This window comes from Lissotriton vulgaris, chromosome 5 (assembly GCF_964263255.1).
Source record: "Lissotriton vulgaris chromosome 5, aLisVul1.2, whole genome shotgun sequence".
Lineage (NCBI taxonomy): Eukaryota > Metazoa > Chordata > Amphibia > Caudata > Salamandridae > Lissotriton > Lissotriton vulgaris.
In genome coordinates this window covers 8,471,712-8,490,334 of record NC_141693.1, presented here as the reverse complement: position 1 = coordinate 8,490,334, position 18,623 = coordinate 8,471,712, and the positions used below count along the sequence as shown (strand labels likewise).

The window sequence follows — 18,623 nt, the reverse complement described above, 5'->3', positions numbered from 1 at the left end:
GTGAGCAGTGCGCTATACAAATACCTGAACTTGAACTTGAACTTGAGTGTGCTGGGGGCGTGACAAACGCTGGGGGCGTGTGGTACCTTCCGCCCTTCATGCCATGTCTCATATCATGTGCCGTGGGCGTGTGCTGGGGGCGTGGGCGTGTGCGGGATTACGGGGGGAAAAAAAGCAAGCGCTGTGCCCAATATTTCATTGTTTTTTCTTCCCAGGTTCTGTACATTCTAGCTCCGGGTGTCCACCCTGCTCCCTTTAAATACACCTGCACCCCATAATCATAACCCACCCTTACTCCTTAAAATACCCCAACACCCTTAAACACTAACCCATCTTAACCCTATAAATATACCCCGTACCCCAAAACCCAAACCTAGCCCTGAACCCTATAAATAAGCCTGTACCTCAATACCCAAACCTTCCCCTGAACCCTAAAAATACCCCTGTACCCCAAAACCCAAACTTAGCCCTGAACCCCAGAAATGCACCTGTACCCCAAAACCCAAACCTACTCCTGAACCCTAAAATACCCCTGTACCTCAAAACCCAAACCTACCCCTGAACCCTAAAAATACCCCTGGACCCCAAAACCCAAACCTACCCCTGAACCCTAAAAATACCCCTTTACCCCAAAACCCAAACCTAGCCCTGAACACTAAAAATACCCCTGTACCCCAGAACCCATACCTATCCCTAAACCCTAAAACTACCCCTGTACCCCATAACACAAAACTATATCTGAACCCTTAAAATACCCAAACACCTCAAAACATATACCTCAGTACCCCAAAACATATACCCCTATACCCATACTTACCTTATCCAAACATTTTTAAAAAACATGCTTTTACCATTCCTGCATTTCCAACGAATTTCGTTGTAAATGTATGCGTGGTAAAAGCATATATAATGTAATGCCATGCGTTATAATGGCATTGCGGAGTCATGGTACTTTCGTAATGAAAGTATGCGGAGTGATGGTATGCGGAAAGAAAGTTGCGGAATAATGGGTGTTTACCCTCCCCATGTAAGTACATTGGTGGCACGGCGGCCCACATCTCCAGCAACATACTCATATTTTTTCACCACCGATTTGAAAAATGCACAGGTCTCTCTCATTGATGGCCAGCACCAACATACACTTTTAGACACACCTCCCGCCACAAGTTCTAGAATTGTGAACTTTAGAGCTGGGGAGCTACGTTCGAATCTCTGCATCAGCTCAACATCCTGTGATTCCAGGCAAATCGCTTTGTCTCCCCGTGCCTACCACAAATGAATGTGTTCTTCTGTAATGTAAATTGTGCTCATGCCATGTTGTAGAGTTTGCGCTATATAATATTGCAGGGAAAAATAAAGTAGGGAAACTCGAGTTCACACACTACTGAACGTGCACTCTTAAGTGCATCAGCAGTGCACTGTGAATCGGAGCGTTTCACAGGCCTGTCACAGATAAGAAATGCTATCAAACGAAATCCTACAAAACAATATACTTCTGGCTGGCAGCAATTCATACCCGGACAACGTCGGGACGGGCTGCTAGTGAAAAATAAAGTAATTACCCATCGAATCCAATGGACTCCTGGAAATGTGGCACAAATCTGTGTCGGATTTTTTAAACGCTAGAAAAAAGAGTTAAAGTTAATAACCCTGCTACAGTAACAGTTTCAGAGGACTAAGAATGCTGGGAGCTGCGCACTGAATTCAGCAGGTGACTCAGCTCATTGTCCGTCCCGATAACGGCCATCCGCTGCTGCTGGTAGTTCATGTCAACCACTCGACGAGGACCCTGCACCCAGCAAGACGGGGACACTGAGGGAGCTCTTGGGCACTGCCTACACACTGTAGCTAAACACAGCCAGAGGAAAAGACTGAGGCATCAACGCCCTTGCTCCCTTCCCCAGCCCCAGAGGCCTCTGCACGCGGCATTTACCGGTACTGCCATCCTGCGCCTCTCGTTCCTTCCTCCTATGCCCACACCAGACACTTCAATGCACCCGCAGACCCCAGCTGCAACCGAGCGCAGGGGGGAGGGGAGCACGCAACGCACCACCTCATTCCTGCCACTCACTACATAGCCACAGGCAGAGGAGGGTTGGCTTTTCCTGTATTGTAATACACCCACGAACTGCAGCAAACAATAGGGGTGCAGGGAGAGGCAGGCGCCGACCACGGGAGAGACCAGGAGTGCGTCGGGGGAGGGACAATAAACCACGGCTCGGACTCCGCAGAACGAGAGAGGAATGAGGGAGCGTATCTGGCAGTCTCCGCCCACAGCCCCCCACCCAAACCTGAACGTGTATTGTTCGTCAAGCGTTTGCTCGCACACAGCTTGGAAAGCGCTGTGAAGGCTGCCCAGCGCTATCTCTCCATGTGCAGGCGATGGCACTGTGAGGACGCTGCGGACGAGTGAGGCCTCCGAGGTCATTACAGTCCCCGTAAGTGCAAAGAAAATAAACACACACAACGGAAGGGGGGCGGGATTAAACACAAACTATGGCAAGAGGGGGGCGGGAACAAAGTTGCGCGCATCTGAGAGTCTAGGTCAGGCAAAATTAAGTGCAATTGCAGCCAGCCAATCAGAGACCAAAACATTTACAAATGCAATAGGACTCGTATTTACGAGAGCCCTATTGCATTGTAAATAAAACTGCAGTCGCCCAAGCAGGCAGGAACAGAAGTGGGTGGGGGGGTTGTGGTGGCCAGAGACGTGACAGACTGCGGGAGGGAAGGGGGGGAGGCAGGGGAACAAAACTGTTTTAAAAGTAAAGGGGCCGATAGCTATGGAAGGAGAAAAATTATGACATGGTAGTCAGGAAGCGGGATTAAATTGAGGAAAAACAATCAGATTGCAGCATTTAGAAATTTGGGCAATCAAAAAGATAGGCGGAAAGTGGGCAGAGCTTCCCCCACTATACTGTATACACAATCTCTCAACGAGACAGCGCATGCCCTGCCTAGGCGAGACATAATGAAACTGAAACGTTTCATTTTTATAACACACATTGGGCTGCATTAAAAACAAGCATTGGCATAGCCAATAGGTCTCGGTTTTGGGACCTTATAAGTATTTAGGTATGCAGCACAATATCCTTGTTGCAACAACAGCGACTGTTGCATGGCGAAACACTTATAAGGTCCCAAAGGTGAGACCTATTGGCTATGCCAATGCTTGTTTGTTCTTACACAGCAGTCGAAAGAACATGATGTACAGTAATAAGAGCCGAGGTGAAACACGTTGTAGGAGCTATTGATGTATGGTTTGGGTCTGCCGTCTGCATCAGGAGCTGCCTGTTGACGTCAGCAGCTCAGGCGCGCGCTTATGGTGGATGCAGCTATGATTGAGGAAGAGGAACATAGCGCCTGGCACACTGAAAGGAACACAGACAATAGGGTGGGGGTGGGGGGGTTGTTCAGTGAGAGAGGTACTGCTTACAAAGAGAAAACACTGTTCACTTCATGTTTGTGATTTCAAGATAGGGTATTTGTGACCAGCAACAAATTTCTGAAGCCAGCCTTCCTTTTCTGTAGTCTTCTACGCAAAGTAATTTGTGGGTGCTGCTTACAATATTTTGTTTGTACATATATCGCCTCGGTTCTTTACAGAGTATAAATTGAGTAATAGGTTTGAAGAACCAGTCCTAATGGTAAAGTGCTCTGCATTGTCGTCCAGGCAAGGGGCCTGAGGCGCTAGCCACATGAGATTGTGAGTGCACTTAGACACATCCTGAGAGGATGGTCCAAAATCTGGAAACTCTGTCAGCAAAGAGGGCCTGCAAGGGGCTACCTTTAGAACAAAACATAAAATCCGCTGTTCTTAGTCCATTCTCAACCTTCCATATCATTCAGGGGTGCATAGAAGCACAGGATGTAGTGTTATGCTGCATAGCCCACTCAAACAGTAAGCCATCCTTTGAAATTAAACAGCAGATGAGGGATGAATGAAAACAATTTTTTGGAAATGTAGCAATCTTTTTTCAGTGGTCCTTGGAAGAAGATGAGTTTGTGTTCTGTTTAAAATAACGTAGGTAATCTATGATTTGACGGCGTGGTTGCTTCTCATCAGGGCAGAAGTTATGTGGGACCGGTGGATAGTTGGAAAAGAATAAGCATTTCTAGATTGTTAATCCAGTGGTTTTTTGAAGAGAAAAAATGACATCATAATCGTAGGAGTTGCGGAGTTTGGCAAGAGAGATGAGACAATAATTGATACACTCACATCTGCAGATGCGCTACTGACTTGCATTTGTTTTTATATCCATCCTTAAACATCTGAACATGTTCCTGATTCTATTTCGTAGTTAGAAAATATTCTCGTAGTTGTGCCGATTGACTGTATGCAAGCGCTTTCCAAAAGCCTGCGCCACCTTAAAGTCCGATCTAGGGGTGTAACAAAGGGCGCCAACCTTCCGGACAACGCAGTCTGTGGTATGTGAGCAACTTAGGGGCCCCCTCATCACATTCTGCAAAGGGCTCCGGCCCCATCATTTTGCGTTACGCCACTGGGCAGCTCAGTGGGCAAATGCACCCACTGCAGATATGTGCAAATAACCCGAAGGTCACCGGTTCCCATCCTGTCTATGCAGTCTTTCAGCTTTCCAAGAGCGTATGAATGAGTGCTAACGAGTAAGTGCAATTAACACTTATTATCCTAGCGCGTTCAGCAGTGACCAAGAGCTTAATAAACACACGGATCAACCTGAACTGAATTGCGACCTTAAAGTTTGCCGTTTACACTCACGGTGACGGAAAGTAAAGAGTTCAAATCCCAGAAAGCCGAATACAGCCTTGTGTTCTTCCGAGGTTGGTAAAGAGAAAGACTTGAGATGAGGCGCTGAGTCAATTTCTCAGAGGCACTGCATTGGGGCAGAAGAGGCAGGTTGCATACAAGCGCTCAAAGAAGTAAGCCAGAAGAGTGGCATCTAACTGTAATCTCTGGCTGTGAGTTTGGGACCGCGGAAAACCGTGGTTATTGCACCCGACCGTTGCTAGCCCACCACTGACCCTCTTCTTAAGTTCATTTTGGATCTGTGTAGATAAAAATATCTGTAGCATCTCCTGGCACAATGCAAGCACTTTTTACTGTGCGCTTACCATTTATCAGGACCGAGTCCCTAAACACATATTTGTTTTCTGTGCAAATAAAAAGAGAATGCTAGGACGGACAAGGTTGTGCTGACCTCACCTGATGGCTTGGTCTGCAGGTTGGCATGTTTCAAAGGTTAAGCTAACGGTGGAGGCAACTTAATCAGTGTTGCATTGGACTCTCTCCAGATAACATGGGAGCCGCCAAGTAGCCTTCGGTGTCTATTTGAGGGTGAAGGGCAGGGCACGGAATGCGATCAGATGGGTTAATGGTTGACATTCATCAAGGGAAGAGCTTGTTCCATTCTACCCCTTGGAATAACCCGCTTCCCCAGCGAGGAAAACCACCTCTCCTTCCCACCTCTGCTTTTGGGCAGCTGATTTGGTGAAAGAGAGTTATGTATTGAATTCCATGTCTCATGCTCCCAGCTGCAGATGTTTGGTGCTGCTGAGACTATCTGCGTGCAAGGCATTTAGAGCTGTCAAAACAAATAAACAACAAGCGTGGGCGCATCGTGCTAACAGTGGGAGGGTTAAGGGAAGAGCAGTCCAGAGCAACCAAAGCGTTTCCCTTGTGGGAGCCAGCCAGGGGCACCATATGTTTGCGATAATTACTTACACATGGCGTCGCTTGCTCCCGCAAGGGAATCGCCGTACGTGCACGCCTTGCCATTGAAGGCAATAGAACGTGTGCACGTTTTAGCCTGAAAAATGCAATTGATGGCTACAGGTCTCTTTCCTAAGCAGCGCATGCACGCTGCGTAAGCGAGACCTAAAACAAAGCAAAGAAATGGTCAAGTAGCACACAGCACTTATTGAAAAGACAAACAATAAGTCGCATCCCCAGTACCAACTCTTAAAATCAAATTTGCAAGTAATGCAATTTATTTACAATCAAGTTATACATTTTAGTTGTGGCAACACAGTTGCTCAATTCTCTTCAAATAATGCAAATATTTACAAGAATGGGTGCTCAAAGTTGGGAAACGGGAAATGAGGAGTGATTGTGATCAAAGTGGAAACGTGAGGGTAGTGGACAAGGACAGGGTAGTGTGACATGTCTAAATCACATTCACATGGTGATACTGATCCGGCCTTAACAAAGGTCAGTTGTTCCAAAAATGTCACATAGCAGTACATGAACACTGTCAATGAATTACAGTTGTCCTGGCTTGTGATCTGGTTGTAGTCAACGTTTCGCCCCCTATGTAGTTATTAAAAAAGCAGTCACAGACATGGTAGTCTGCTGACCCCAGCAGGCCACTATCCTAGTGTTTGTAGTCCATTCCCAATGGATCATAAATTGCGACCTGCCTCATAAATATTAACGAGCCTGGTTCCTTGCAACCCATTTTAGAATCGCAAACAGTGTCTCAGACACTGTTCTACATTCCATTTTGCAAAATGGAATGATCGTACATCTGGCCCTCGGATCCCATGCACAAGCCGAACCCTGAAAGTGTTTTCTACGTAAATAATGTAACTAACATCACGGAATATGATATAGTCTCATTAAAATTCAAAATAGTGTATTTCTTTAACACCTAAAAGCTTTAACATTAATACCTCACATTATACTACTGCACTTAGAAGTACTTATTAAAAGTGATAGCTTTTACTAAAAAGTAACCATTAGTGAACTAAGAGGCATGAACAGTTATCATGCAAACTATGGGGCCGATTATGATTACGGTTTTTCCGCATCCTCTGGGCCGGCGGAAGCCACCTCCGGCCCGGAGGATGCGGAAAAACTGCTGCGGAGCCTCCAAAGACCCACCGCCATATTAGGATGGCTGGTGGGTCTGGAATTCCATCCGCAGCTTTTCCGCCGCGGTCGCCTTCTGACCGCGGCGGAAAAGCTTTAACATGGCTGGCGGTGTCTATCAGACACCGCCAGCCATATTAGGATGGTGTTAAAGACATGCTTTTCCGCTGCGGCTTTTCCGCTGTGGAAGAGCATACGGACATTCACTTCTGGGGCCCGTTGCGGGCCCCCTTGGTGAAGGGGGTGCACATGGGGGGAACCTATGGTACCCCCCTGCATTTGCGTGCACAAAGCAGCAGGCACTGCGCGGTGCCTGCCGCTTTGTGCATGCAAATGCAATGCATGCATTTTTAACCTTGCGGCGGGTGCAGCTTGAAGCTGCACCCGCCGCAATGTTAAAGATAGAGGATGGGACCGCCACCCTGGCGGTCACATCCTAATCTGCTCGGAGGGAACGCCGCAGCCCTTGCGGATGTTCCCTCCTCCTCAGGGGTCGCAGACGGACTCAAGTCCATCGCGATCATAATCGCCCCCAAAGTACGTGACTCAGATTTCTATAGAACAACATTATAGTCTATTAAATCCAACACCATACATTTCTATACAACTGGTATTCTAAACACTTCTATTTCATTTGCGATAATGAAGAAAAAGGAGTTTGGTAAAATAAAATATTTGTCTAACATCACACTATTTAATCTGGGAAGCCAGGATTTATCCAGGTTTTCTGGTTTCACGTTGTACAAGAGCATTCAGAGTTTAGAGAACACAGCTAGCTCCTCCGAGGATGCATACTCTTAAACAAAGTGTGACTTAAGAGTGCGCCCGTCTCTAAGACCCTAGGAGGCTCTAGAATTTGCCATATTTTTTTTTCCAGTTATGCAATGTCCCATATGTGGTTGGTAAATCATGGCATAAAAATGTAGCATGAACAATTTTCACTGACAATTACAGCACAAAGAGTATTTGATTACCAAAATACAATGAATAGGAGTATATACTTCTGCTCCTGAAGAAAGCCTCTCGACCCCCTTTTTTAGGTGAGTTATAGTGGCTGAAACATGTAGACCCCTTGATATGGGAGTACTTTGGAAAATCCAAGCACATCAGATCGTGTATTTAACTATGCCAAGGATTCCAGTAAAAATGACATTTTGCAGAGGACATGGGAGATCTGCAAGTAATTTTAATACATATCCCTCAATAAACACCAACAAAGAGCTCTGCTGGAAAAAAAGCGTTGAGCCCTTTCTGGTGCATTAGGTGTCATGAATGAGGACTCGAGGATGAAGCATGCCACAAGTGTGACTGGCAGGTGAGGGTCATTTAAGAAAAGAGGTTTCCCTCCCCCCATCAGTAGCTGGTTGATAGGGAAGCTACATTTCAAAATCACAAGTTCGCTCTCTCTTGACCTGAGTATTCCCTTTGTACAAATCAGCCACAAAATAGGAATCTGTCTTTCCTTTTTAATTTTAAACTTTGTTTTTACCTCTTTGTGCAGTTTTAATATAGCACAAATTTAGCCCAGGTATTGGATCAGTTTACATGAGCCGCAGTTACATTACACAAGGACAAATTCATTTTTTACAGACACAGGAATATTATGTGATTTGCCCAGAATCACATTATGTTGAGCCATCGCCAAGACTCAAACCTGGTTCCACAGTTCCAAAGTAGGAAGCTTTGGCCATAACACCACATCATGGGTAGAGGGTGGGTAGAGGGAGGGTAGCAGACAGAATCCACTTGAAAGCGCAACTCATTATTATTATTTTTTTGCTGAGTTTTATATAGCGCGAACTTGACCCCGAACCGAATCGGGTATCAGAGCGCTTTACATAGCACCAGTTACGTTACATGAGGACACACATTATTTTTGTTAGGTACGGGGAGATTAAGTGATTTGGCTAGAATCACAGGATGTTTAGCGTCGTTACCGAGCCTCGAACCCAGATCCCCAGGTCGGACGTTGAGCGCCCTAGCCGTTAGGCCAACTCCTCTCCCCTTGGCTTAAGGTTCCATCAGGACCTTTAGCTGAGCCAGTGTTAGGCTTCAAACTTGACCCTGGCTAGTGCTTACAGTGCCCGCCCACCTCTAACAAAAAGACTACTCTCAGGTGACACTGCTGCTCCCCCACCAGCGCCGACCCATCAGGGTGTTGAGAATTGACCCGCAGGGTGGGACCATCAAACATGGGGAGCAAAGCCATCCGGACATCCATAACACAAGCAGTGGCAAAGCCAATACGTCACTCGTTTCAATGGCATTTCCCAGCCTGCATCATTTTTTAGGATGACTGTAATTATGTAATTACAGTGTGAATACCACGAGAAGGACTTTCCTAATAGCCTGATTAGTTATTTGGAAAATGTATCCATGTTATGAACATGCATTGAGCTGACAACCTCAGGTTTCTTATCCACTCTACCACAGAACTTCTGAAGGAGATTTAGAAGTTCTAAGAAAGACTGTTGTTAGAACATTTTAGTAATCAATAAATGAGCACGTGTTCCACAGAGCTAGATGTTAAGACAAAATAATTGGGCATTGGGCCTTTCCACACTATGTCAGTAGACTCCTTTCTGCTTTCTCTCTGAATTTGTTATTTGTAAAGCACACTATCACTCACAAGGGTATTCTGGAGCTGAGCAGGTGTGTGTGCAGTCTTGACTGTGGTAGGTTGCTTAATTGATTAGGCAGGTTTTCAGCTTCTTGCAGAATACAAACAGATGAGGAGGCTCTGATGTGGAGTAGGAGGCCCTTCTGCGCTTTAGTAGCAATGTAAGAGAATGTCTGCCTTCCTAATCTGGTTCTTTTTATGCATGGTATGTCTGTTTAGGCTCGAAACGTCGATGTTCTGTCTATGTATCCGTCCACACCGAGTTTCAACGAACTAAAGAAACAATGTATCCGTTTGAAACCACTATAATTCAGAGTGGACACTTATGATGTAAATATGGTGTCTATATGTATGATTATTTTTGTTGTTTAATCTCCGTTGTGCACTCAGTCACCAGTCACGACTCACTCACCCAATGTACATTCAGTTTATGTATTGTTTGTTTTGAACAGCTTCTCAAATATATTGGGAATCAATACGTCAAAAAGGCTAAATACAAAAGATTTACCTGTATCTTCCATTGTGGTCAGTGGTTTGATTTGTTTTTTTTCCCTTTGACTTCGGTATCATTTGTGTTCCCTGATATATCACTCACCGGATATATTTCTACAATTGTATATTCAATATATCTTCAATGTAAATGTGATTCCCAACAGAACCATTGTTTTTGTTTAGTTAGATTACCCAGGTTCTGAGGGTTACTGGGTTACCCCATTACTTCTAATGTCTTTCCTTAGGGTGTCTGTCCACTCTAGTTTCTGCTTCAGCGCTGGGATGCACCTGGGTAGCCATGCGCTATATAAAAGTCATTTCATTCATTAATTCATTCATTCATGTCTGCGTTGAAGAGGGTGGGGCTGAGCGATGTACCTTGAGGTACTCTGTAGATGAGTTAGCTGTTACTAGGCTGACAGTTTGCGTTCTGTCCATTAAGTCGGGGCAGATCCAATGGAGAGCGGGTCCTTGGATGCCAATCCTGTGGAAGCGCCTGATTAGGATGGGGTGTGAGACCTTGTCAAATGCTATAGAGAGGTCCAGGACAATGAGGTCTGCTGTGTCTCCGCTGTGAAGAATTATGCAGATGTTGTCTGTGGCAGTGATGAGTGCTATTTGGGCTTGAATCCAGACTGCATGGCACCAAGGAGCTGATGGTTGATGAGGTGGTCGGTGAGGCGTTGGTTGATTAGTATTTTTAAGACCCTTGTCAGGTATGGTGCAAGAGAGATGGGTCTGTAGTTGGAAAGCATGGCAGGGTCAGTGGATGCTGAAACCGACGAGGACCTGGTCTGTCCAGGTTTTAGTTGTTGGCTTGTTGACTGCGATGTCGCTGATTGAAGAAAAAATGTACATTTAATCTTTGAAATTACCTCATTATGGCCATAACTGCAGTGCATGTTTTAGCTGTGTTCCCCTTTGTCAAATGTTTAACATGTTCGTTTTTTTGCTTTTTTTCTGTCATCTGAAACCACTTATGCTTGATCACCGCCTTTGTTCTTCACAAAATAGCAACTCAGACCTAGAGCACGTGCTGGAGCCAGTCTGTCCAAGGATTTTCAGGTGTACAATTGCACATTTAAGTCTTTGGTGTTCCAGTCTCCTGTAGCAACTGCCAAATTATTAAGTCTAATTATTATACAAATCTCTAGCATTTCATTTTTGAGTCATCAACCTATTAATTGTGAGAATTTTGATGAACACTAAAATAATCTCGTTTACTAGAAACTTCCTGTATCTTTAACAATTATCTGTCATTGTGTCCACTGGATTTCTGCTGCAGGGCAGGACCAAATTAAGTGACAGAGTTCATTACATTATGTAGGAAGAAACCGCAAATGAGGCAGCTTAATGTGGCACATTTTGTTGGTCTTACAGTATTATTTTGTTATTTTTGCACGTTACCTCTGTCTGAGACATGGGTTAATGAAGGTTTCACACATAACTATGGGCCAGATGTACAACCGTTTTTGCGGTCGCAAACAGGAAATCAGCCCGTTTGCGACTGCAACTGAGTCGGTTACTCGCAAAATAGCATTAGCATCTCTCTGGAAGGGGCGTACCTTCCTAATAGCGAGTCACAATGGAATGTAAATTGTTTTGCGACCCCATTTGCGGACGCAAAACACTCGCAGTTTACCACCTACTTCAAGTAGGTGGTAAACGACTCGCAAATAGGCCCCCTTGTGAGTGTGTGCGAAAATATTTTTTTAGAGCAGGTAGTGGTCCTAGGGATCACTGCCTGCTCCTAAAAAATAAAACAAACGTTTAATTTTTCTTTTTTCAATTCATCCCATGTTACTTTAAGGAAAATGGGCTGCATTAAAAAAAATGCTTTATTAAAAAAGCAGTCACAGGCGTGGTGGTCTGCTGACCCCAGCATGCCACCATCCTTGGGAGTGCTGGCTATCCTAATGGGGTCGCAAATAGCACCTGCCTCATGAATATTAATGTTACTCTGCTGTAAACTGCATTTTGCGAGTAGCAAATTGTCAATCGCAAAGCAACACAAATTGTGAGTCGCAAAATGTAAGGGTCGTACATCTGGCCCTAGATCAGACAGCCACTAAAGGTGACCTGTGCACAACTCGTGTTTCAGCTTTTTGAATTCGTTTTGATTACTTTGACTTACAAATACATTTTATTTGTTAAAATATGCAAATTATCTAGCAGATGACAGCTAACTGTGAAAGTGTGGCAGATCCATAATCATGCAGAAAGCTTATATTTTGAAAAGCATTAGATCATTTTCGATTTTGTTCCCATCTGCTGATGATTTCAGTTGTAAATTTTTCTTTGCACAAAAATGAAAAGAATTGAACCTCGGACTATTTTATTAATAAAACAGAAAACATGTAAGTGTGTTTAAGATCATATTAGTACTTATGTATTTGTGTTTATATCTGCTTTCAACTCAAATTTTGTATTAACACAAGCGCAGTACATATTTTTCCTTTTAATTAAAAAAAATGTTTTGGGCCGGGGGGGGGGGGGGGGGGTGCGGGGGGTCAGCGTGACTGGTTTGACATGTCACAAGCATGCACAGGGTTTACTGCAGAACTCTACAGGGTGTGCTCCGCTGAAGGTTGAAAGATACTACGGGCATATTTACAATGATTGACGATAAGCAGTTTTCACGCTGCTTAGCGTAATCTTTTTTACCTATGCCGATCGCCAAATCCTAACTTCATGTTTGTGACATGTTTATAATGCAGGGCTACGTGGAGTTAGGATAAGCTAGCGGCTTGGAAAAATTACGCTAACACTAGCATGAAGGTGTTAGAAAACTATCGAAAAAAGTATTACAACAGTTAGAAAACTACACGTTCGAGTGAAAAAAGTGTCGGCCGGCTATTTAGCGGCAAAAAAGAATGCGCTCGTCAGCCCAATGTCACTTTTCAGCATCTAAAGGCAAAAAGAGCTTACAAATACCCCGCAAAAGAAAAAAAAATAACTAAATGCAGAATGGAGCAGCCAGGACCAAGTTCAGCACAGGACAAACGCCCCCCAGCTCCCCCAACAGCCAGGATGACCAGCCACAGTCCCAAGGGAAGAGGAAATGCTGATTCAGTCATGAAGAGAATGAGATCCTGATTGTGGAGGTTACGGAGCATCAACACCAGCACCAGCTCTTAGTCAGCACCAAGGTGTCATTGGGGACCAAAACGCTATATGGCAGTCCACAGTCAACAAGGTGAACTCCATCGCAGAAGTCAAGAGGACAGTGACGGACTGCAAGAAGCACTGGCATGATGCCAAGCACAAAACTCAGCAGAAATTGGCGAGCAGTCGGCAGGCAGCACTGTAGACTGGAGGTGGGAGTCCAGTGTAGTTGGCGTGAATATTTTTTGTTGCCAACCGTTTAGAGTTGAACTTCCATTGACAACTCATGTACTTTGTGATTTTTTTTAAATGCAGCTATGAAAAAGTCATGCTAACGTGTAATGCAGTAAAAAGTGGTTTTTGACCTGTATTTGTACCATTTTTTAGGTCTCGCCTACGCAGCGTGCATGCGCTGCATAGGAAAAAGACCTTTAGAAATCGATTCAGTTTTTCAGTCAAAAACGTGCAAGCCTTGCATTGCTTTGAATGGCAACGCATGCACGTTTGGCGATTCCCTTGCTGAAGCGAGCTTTCAAACCATCTGTTTGTAATTAAAAGATGGTTCCTGCTCGCTCCCAGAAGGGAAAGAGGCGCAGGCCCCCTCCTCTCTCCCCTCCCCCTGCTGCCTCTCGTCAAACTTGATAAATCATGCGTAAATAATCAGTTCAGAAATCCTGCCCAGCTGTTAGTTTTACTCTGCGAGGAAACAAAGTCAGAGCCATGTTTTGATCCGCCCAGTTCATGAACTAGAATAGATGGGACTGCAGCGCGGATTAGATTTGGATCGCCATCATTTCTTTCCTTAAAGAATGCTATTTCCGGAGTCTGAGGGCGCGAGCTCTGTTTGCGCACAGTGCCGACTGTTAACCAGTACACCGCAGTGGCAATCAGGAGCTAAAATTTGCTGCAACCGTGTGATATGAGTGACTGGAAGTACGATTTTTAACCGTGGATGTATGGTTCAATTTAAAAACTGTCCGGTTTGTTTAAAAACTAACCCGGTCACATGCGGACGTTTAAAAGTCCTGGTAAGGAAAAGGTTCATACATTTTATAACTGCATGCAATTATTAAACATCCATAAATAACACCAGCAGGCTCTTCTACGGGAAATACAGTTGTGCTGTGGGATGAGGGCGGAAGCCATCTTTCTATTGCTGGATATTTCTCTGGCAGCCTTATAATTCTTGAGGCCTGCAGTACACTTATCGTCGTGATGTGTCTGACTAGTTGAAGAAAACAACGCATGAGAACTGGTGCAGAGTTTTATGTGCATCAGGGGCACAGACGCGCCCGCAGAGATCCGCTCAGCTTCCGCATGCAACAGAGTCCTGATGTCAATAGAACTGCCTCGCGACCCCGATACGCCCACCAGGATTCTACTGCACGAGAAGTAACACACAATCGAGTCTGGTAAGCAAGCACCATGCTAAGTAAAAAGCACGTAATGAATAAATAGTCTAACGCACGATTCAAGCAGTACAATAAAGGTAATGCAAAGCAAAGGAATTTCATATTCCATAAATTGTGACAGGATATAAACAATCCCCTGGCTCCCCCTGTCACACCGCCTTTTTGAGAAATGTTTTAGGACACCAAATAGAATATCTAAAAGAATTGACATATGACCGCATGATCGGATTCTCTGTTTTATTTCGGTGAACTCTTGATATTTAAAGTGACAATTTTGTGCTGAAAAACATGGATGACTATTCAACAGCCTCTGCCCTCGTGCAGGAAGTCTTGGGGCTAAATAAAATCAAACAACTGTGCAAAACCAAGGGCGAGGAAGGATTTGTCTAATATGCCGCTGGATGCAGTATTCTCTCACCCCCACGAACGGCAATAATGCACTCTAACACACAGGCTAGCACAACTAGGTCCACTACATGTCAGTTCATCTGATTCAAAACTGTTTTCCTTACGCGTATTTGTAATGTAAATACATTTGATGATAAAAAGTTGGCACTGCACATAAAAATTTCAGACAAAGCCACTGAGAGGAAATGTAAGGAACACCAAGGGGACACGACCTGGTATTAAAGTAAAGCGGGTCCGCACGGACCCAATTTTTATTTTGTTTCATTGGTTCCAAAAGACTTTCCCGCTAAGTAGGGCAAGAGTTAACAAGACTTTAATTTCAGGTCAGTGATCGTGTTAAATATTTCGAAACCTCCGCTCCAGAACACTAAAACTCTTTCAGCGACTTGCGGAGTCCCCGCACGCTTTCCACGTGACAGGTGTGTGACGCAATCACTGGAGCCACATTTGAGCATACTTACTGGTGTACAGTGTGGGCAAACATCACCTCAGTTGGATTGGATTCAGCTGCAAGATGGAGGAGGTAATAAAACTGTTAGTACAGCAAAGGGGACATGGACACCGGAGTACTAGAGAGGCCGTTTTCCTAATGAGACTTTAAACATAAGGAATTAAAAGGATTCCGGCCAAAAGAAAGGAAATTGTATGTGGAAGGGATTTATTTATCCAAGTCATCATGGTGGTTGAATTGCACCAAGACTGGTTAGGTAAAAAAATAATATTATCTAGAAAGCAAATTAAAATATACCATAATGCGGTAGCCTCAAATTAAGTTATCACCTTCTAAATTTTAGGATGTCGGGAGCTAAGATCTGCTTATAGCCAATTATGATGCAGTGTACTGTGCAACTATCTTCCATGTGTTCTTGAGTCAAACGAATCAAGTTTTGCCTTATTGAGCTAAAGTGTACGGAGGAACACATCTAGAAAATTTAGAATATACTGAGCTGTCTATGCTTTTCAAATTGGGAAGTTGCATCACTTTGTTCATTTTCTCATAGAAGCGAGATAGAGCATCCACTCAAGGCTAGAAAATGAGTTGTACTGAACTATTTCCTTAAGTTAGGGTATGAAAACTTGGGGAACAACCACTCCACTTAATCAGAAGGATATACAGAAGACTTACACAAACTCTGAAATTCTTGTTTAACAACTAGAGATTTCAGCAGAATATTCCCAAAAATTAAAAGAAATTAAAACCAGGCATTCATGGTAAAATCTTGCAACAGTGCTTTTTTCAGGACTGTTGAAATGCAAGCACTATCTTGCTTCTAACTTGTGGGAGCTTGGAACCACAACAGTACCTTCGAGAGTTCTTTAAAGCTTAAATAAGAAAAATATATTTTTCCTTCAGACTGCACTACACAACTGCACTTGTAAATTGGGAAATGGTCCTTCTCTTCAATTGATTTTTGGTTCAGACTGTGTGGGATGGCAATCAAATGCAATTCATTACTTTGTGCATATGACTAGCCCTGGCAAGACTGAGCAATACCTGTTTGAAAAAGTTTTTTTAATTACCATAAAGTCCGATGTATGTATATGAACAATGGCTGATCAAGGAAACATCATAGGGCCAGATGTAGGTAAATACCATTTACCGATTCTAAAATACTGAATTTTACCAATTCGGTATTTTAGAATGAGTAAATTGTATGTAGGTATTCATTCGGTAATTTTTACCGCATCGGTAAGATTCGGTAAATACCGATTCGCTATTCCCCATTCATTCCTATGGGCCTGGAGGCCCATAGGAATGAATGGGAATTACCGAATCGGTAAATACTGAGTCGGTAAGAGGGGGAAGACCTACAAGGGTGGCAGGGTGTCACATTAACACCCTGTTGCACCCCTGAATAGTGCATAGGTGCACATGTGGCACACATACATGCCCTAGGGGCATGTATGTCTGCCACATGGCACTGTTAAAGAAGCACAAAATTGCTTTTTTAACGTTTTCGTTATTTACCACCAACTTGTAGTTGGGGGTTAATAACGAATCCTTACAAGTGAAAAGCACTCACTTGAGTGCTTCCTACATTAAGGATTCGGTAATTTACCAAATCGGTATTTAAGATTTCGGTAATTTACCGATTCCTTAAATTACCGCTTCGGTAAATTACTGAATCCTTAAATAAGGCCCCTACATCTCAAATGCCTAATACCGGTCGGTAACGGCTGAAATTAGGTAATTTCGGCCGTTACCGACCGGTATTAGGCTTCCTACATCTGGCCCATAGTCGGGAAAATGGATGTGAATTTTTTTTTAGACAAACAGTAAGAAAAGAGCACAAGTCAGCAAAGTGACAAAGGAGCAGACACCCAGCAGAACTAATTGGCTCTCTCTTGAACCACATTCTAAATTCCACCTCTTAGTTCTAAACATCATCTAACAAATCAGAGCTGAGCGTGGGTGTCACTGCCTTCGGGCAGTGTGGGTGTGCACTGGTAGATCCATCTGTAACTATGCTAAAACAAGCATTGGCATAGCCAATAGGTCTTGCCTTTGGGATCTTACAAGTGTTTAGCCATGCAACAGTTGATGTTGTTGCACCAAGGATATTGTGCTGGATAACTAAACACTTATAAAGTCCCAACAGCGGGACTTATTGGCTATGCCAATGCTTGTTTAGCTTAGCTGTTGCATGCCTGGCAACAGTCTATGGCTATGGCATGTGACATATGTTGTGTATGTGGCTTTCATTGGTCAGATGTCTTTGGTTCTCAATGTGTCTGGGCTCTCAACATGCAAGCCTTCTCAGATGATGGCTGCACCATACTCCACAATGTTTGATTGGCAATGCATGCAATGGTACAAGCTACACAGTTTTCCATATGTTGTATGTGTGACTACATATGTGGCAAGTGCTTACCCCATTCCAGTAAAGTGTCTACCACTGTCTTGGGGTTGTGACACACACGTGTCAACCAAGCATTTAGTACTGGTGTCAAAGATTTGGGGGCATGAATACAAGGCACAAATGCCACTGGATCATAACTTGTGTTTAGGTTCTTGTGGAGTTAAAAACATCTCCATATTTACAGGGTTGCGCAAAGCCAGTTAACCTTGATTTACACCACCTTGTTCATATTTTCCTTACCACAGCAGTCTGCTACAGCAAAGGGGTGGGCAATTGGGGTTGGTTTGGACGTTCCACCAAATATCTATAGCATTTGATGCGGCTCCAGATTCACATTTCTGGGGCTATGTCAAATTTGACAGCTCTGAAAATGCGATTTTAGACAGGCAAGACTAGGAGACATGTATTTTATTCTCATGCCTTTCAGCTCATGCAGCACACATGGATGAGGCAATTCCCCTTTATAGATTACTAGCAGCCCGTCCCGACGTTGCCCGGGTATGAATTGCTGCCGGCCAGTAGTATATTGTTTTGTAGGATTTCGTTTTGATAGCATTTCTTATCTGTGACAGGCCTGTGAAACGCTCCGATTCACAGTGCACTGCTGATGCACTTAAGAGTGCGCGTTCAGTAGTGTGTGAATTCGAGTTTCCCTACTTTATTTTTCCTTGCAATATTATATAGCGCGAACTCGACAACATGGCATGAGCACAATTTACATTACAGAAGAACACATTCATTTGTGGTAGGCACGGGGAGGCAAATCGATTTGCCTGGAATCATAGGATGTTGAGCTGATGCCGAGATTCGAACGTAGCTCCCCAGCTCTAAAGTTCGCAATTCTAGAACTTGTGGCGGGAGGTGTGTCTAAAAGT

The 18,623-nt window shown here is 44.1% G+C and overlaps 1 protein-coding gene across 1 annotated transcript in view; it reads left to right on the top strand.

Moving 5' to 3' along the window:
• LOC147709973 (SLA class II histocompatibility antigen, DQ haplotype C beta chain-like) overlaps nucleotides 1-18,623 on the top strand; it is a 266,658-nt gene that overhangs the window by 164,671 nt on the left and 83,364 nt on the right. The window lies entirely within an intron of this gene.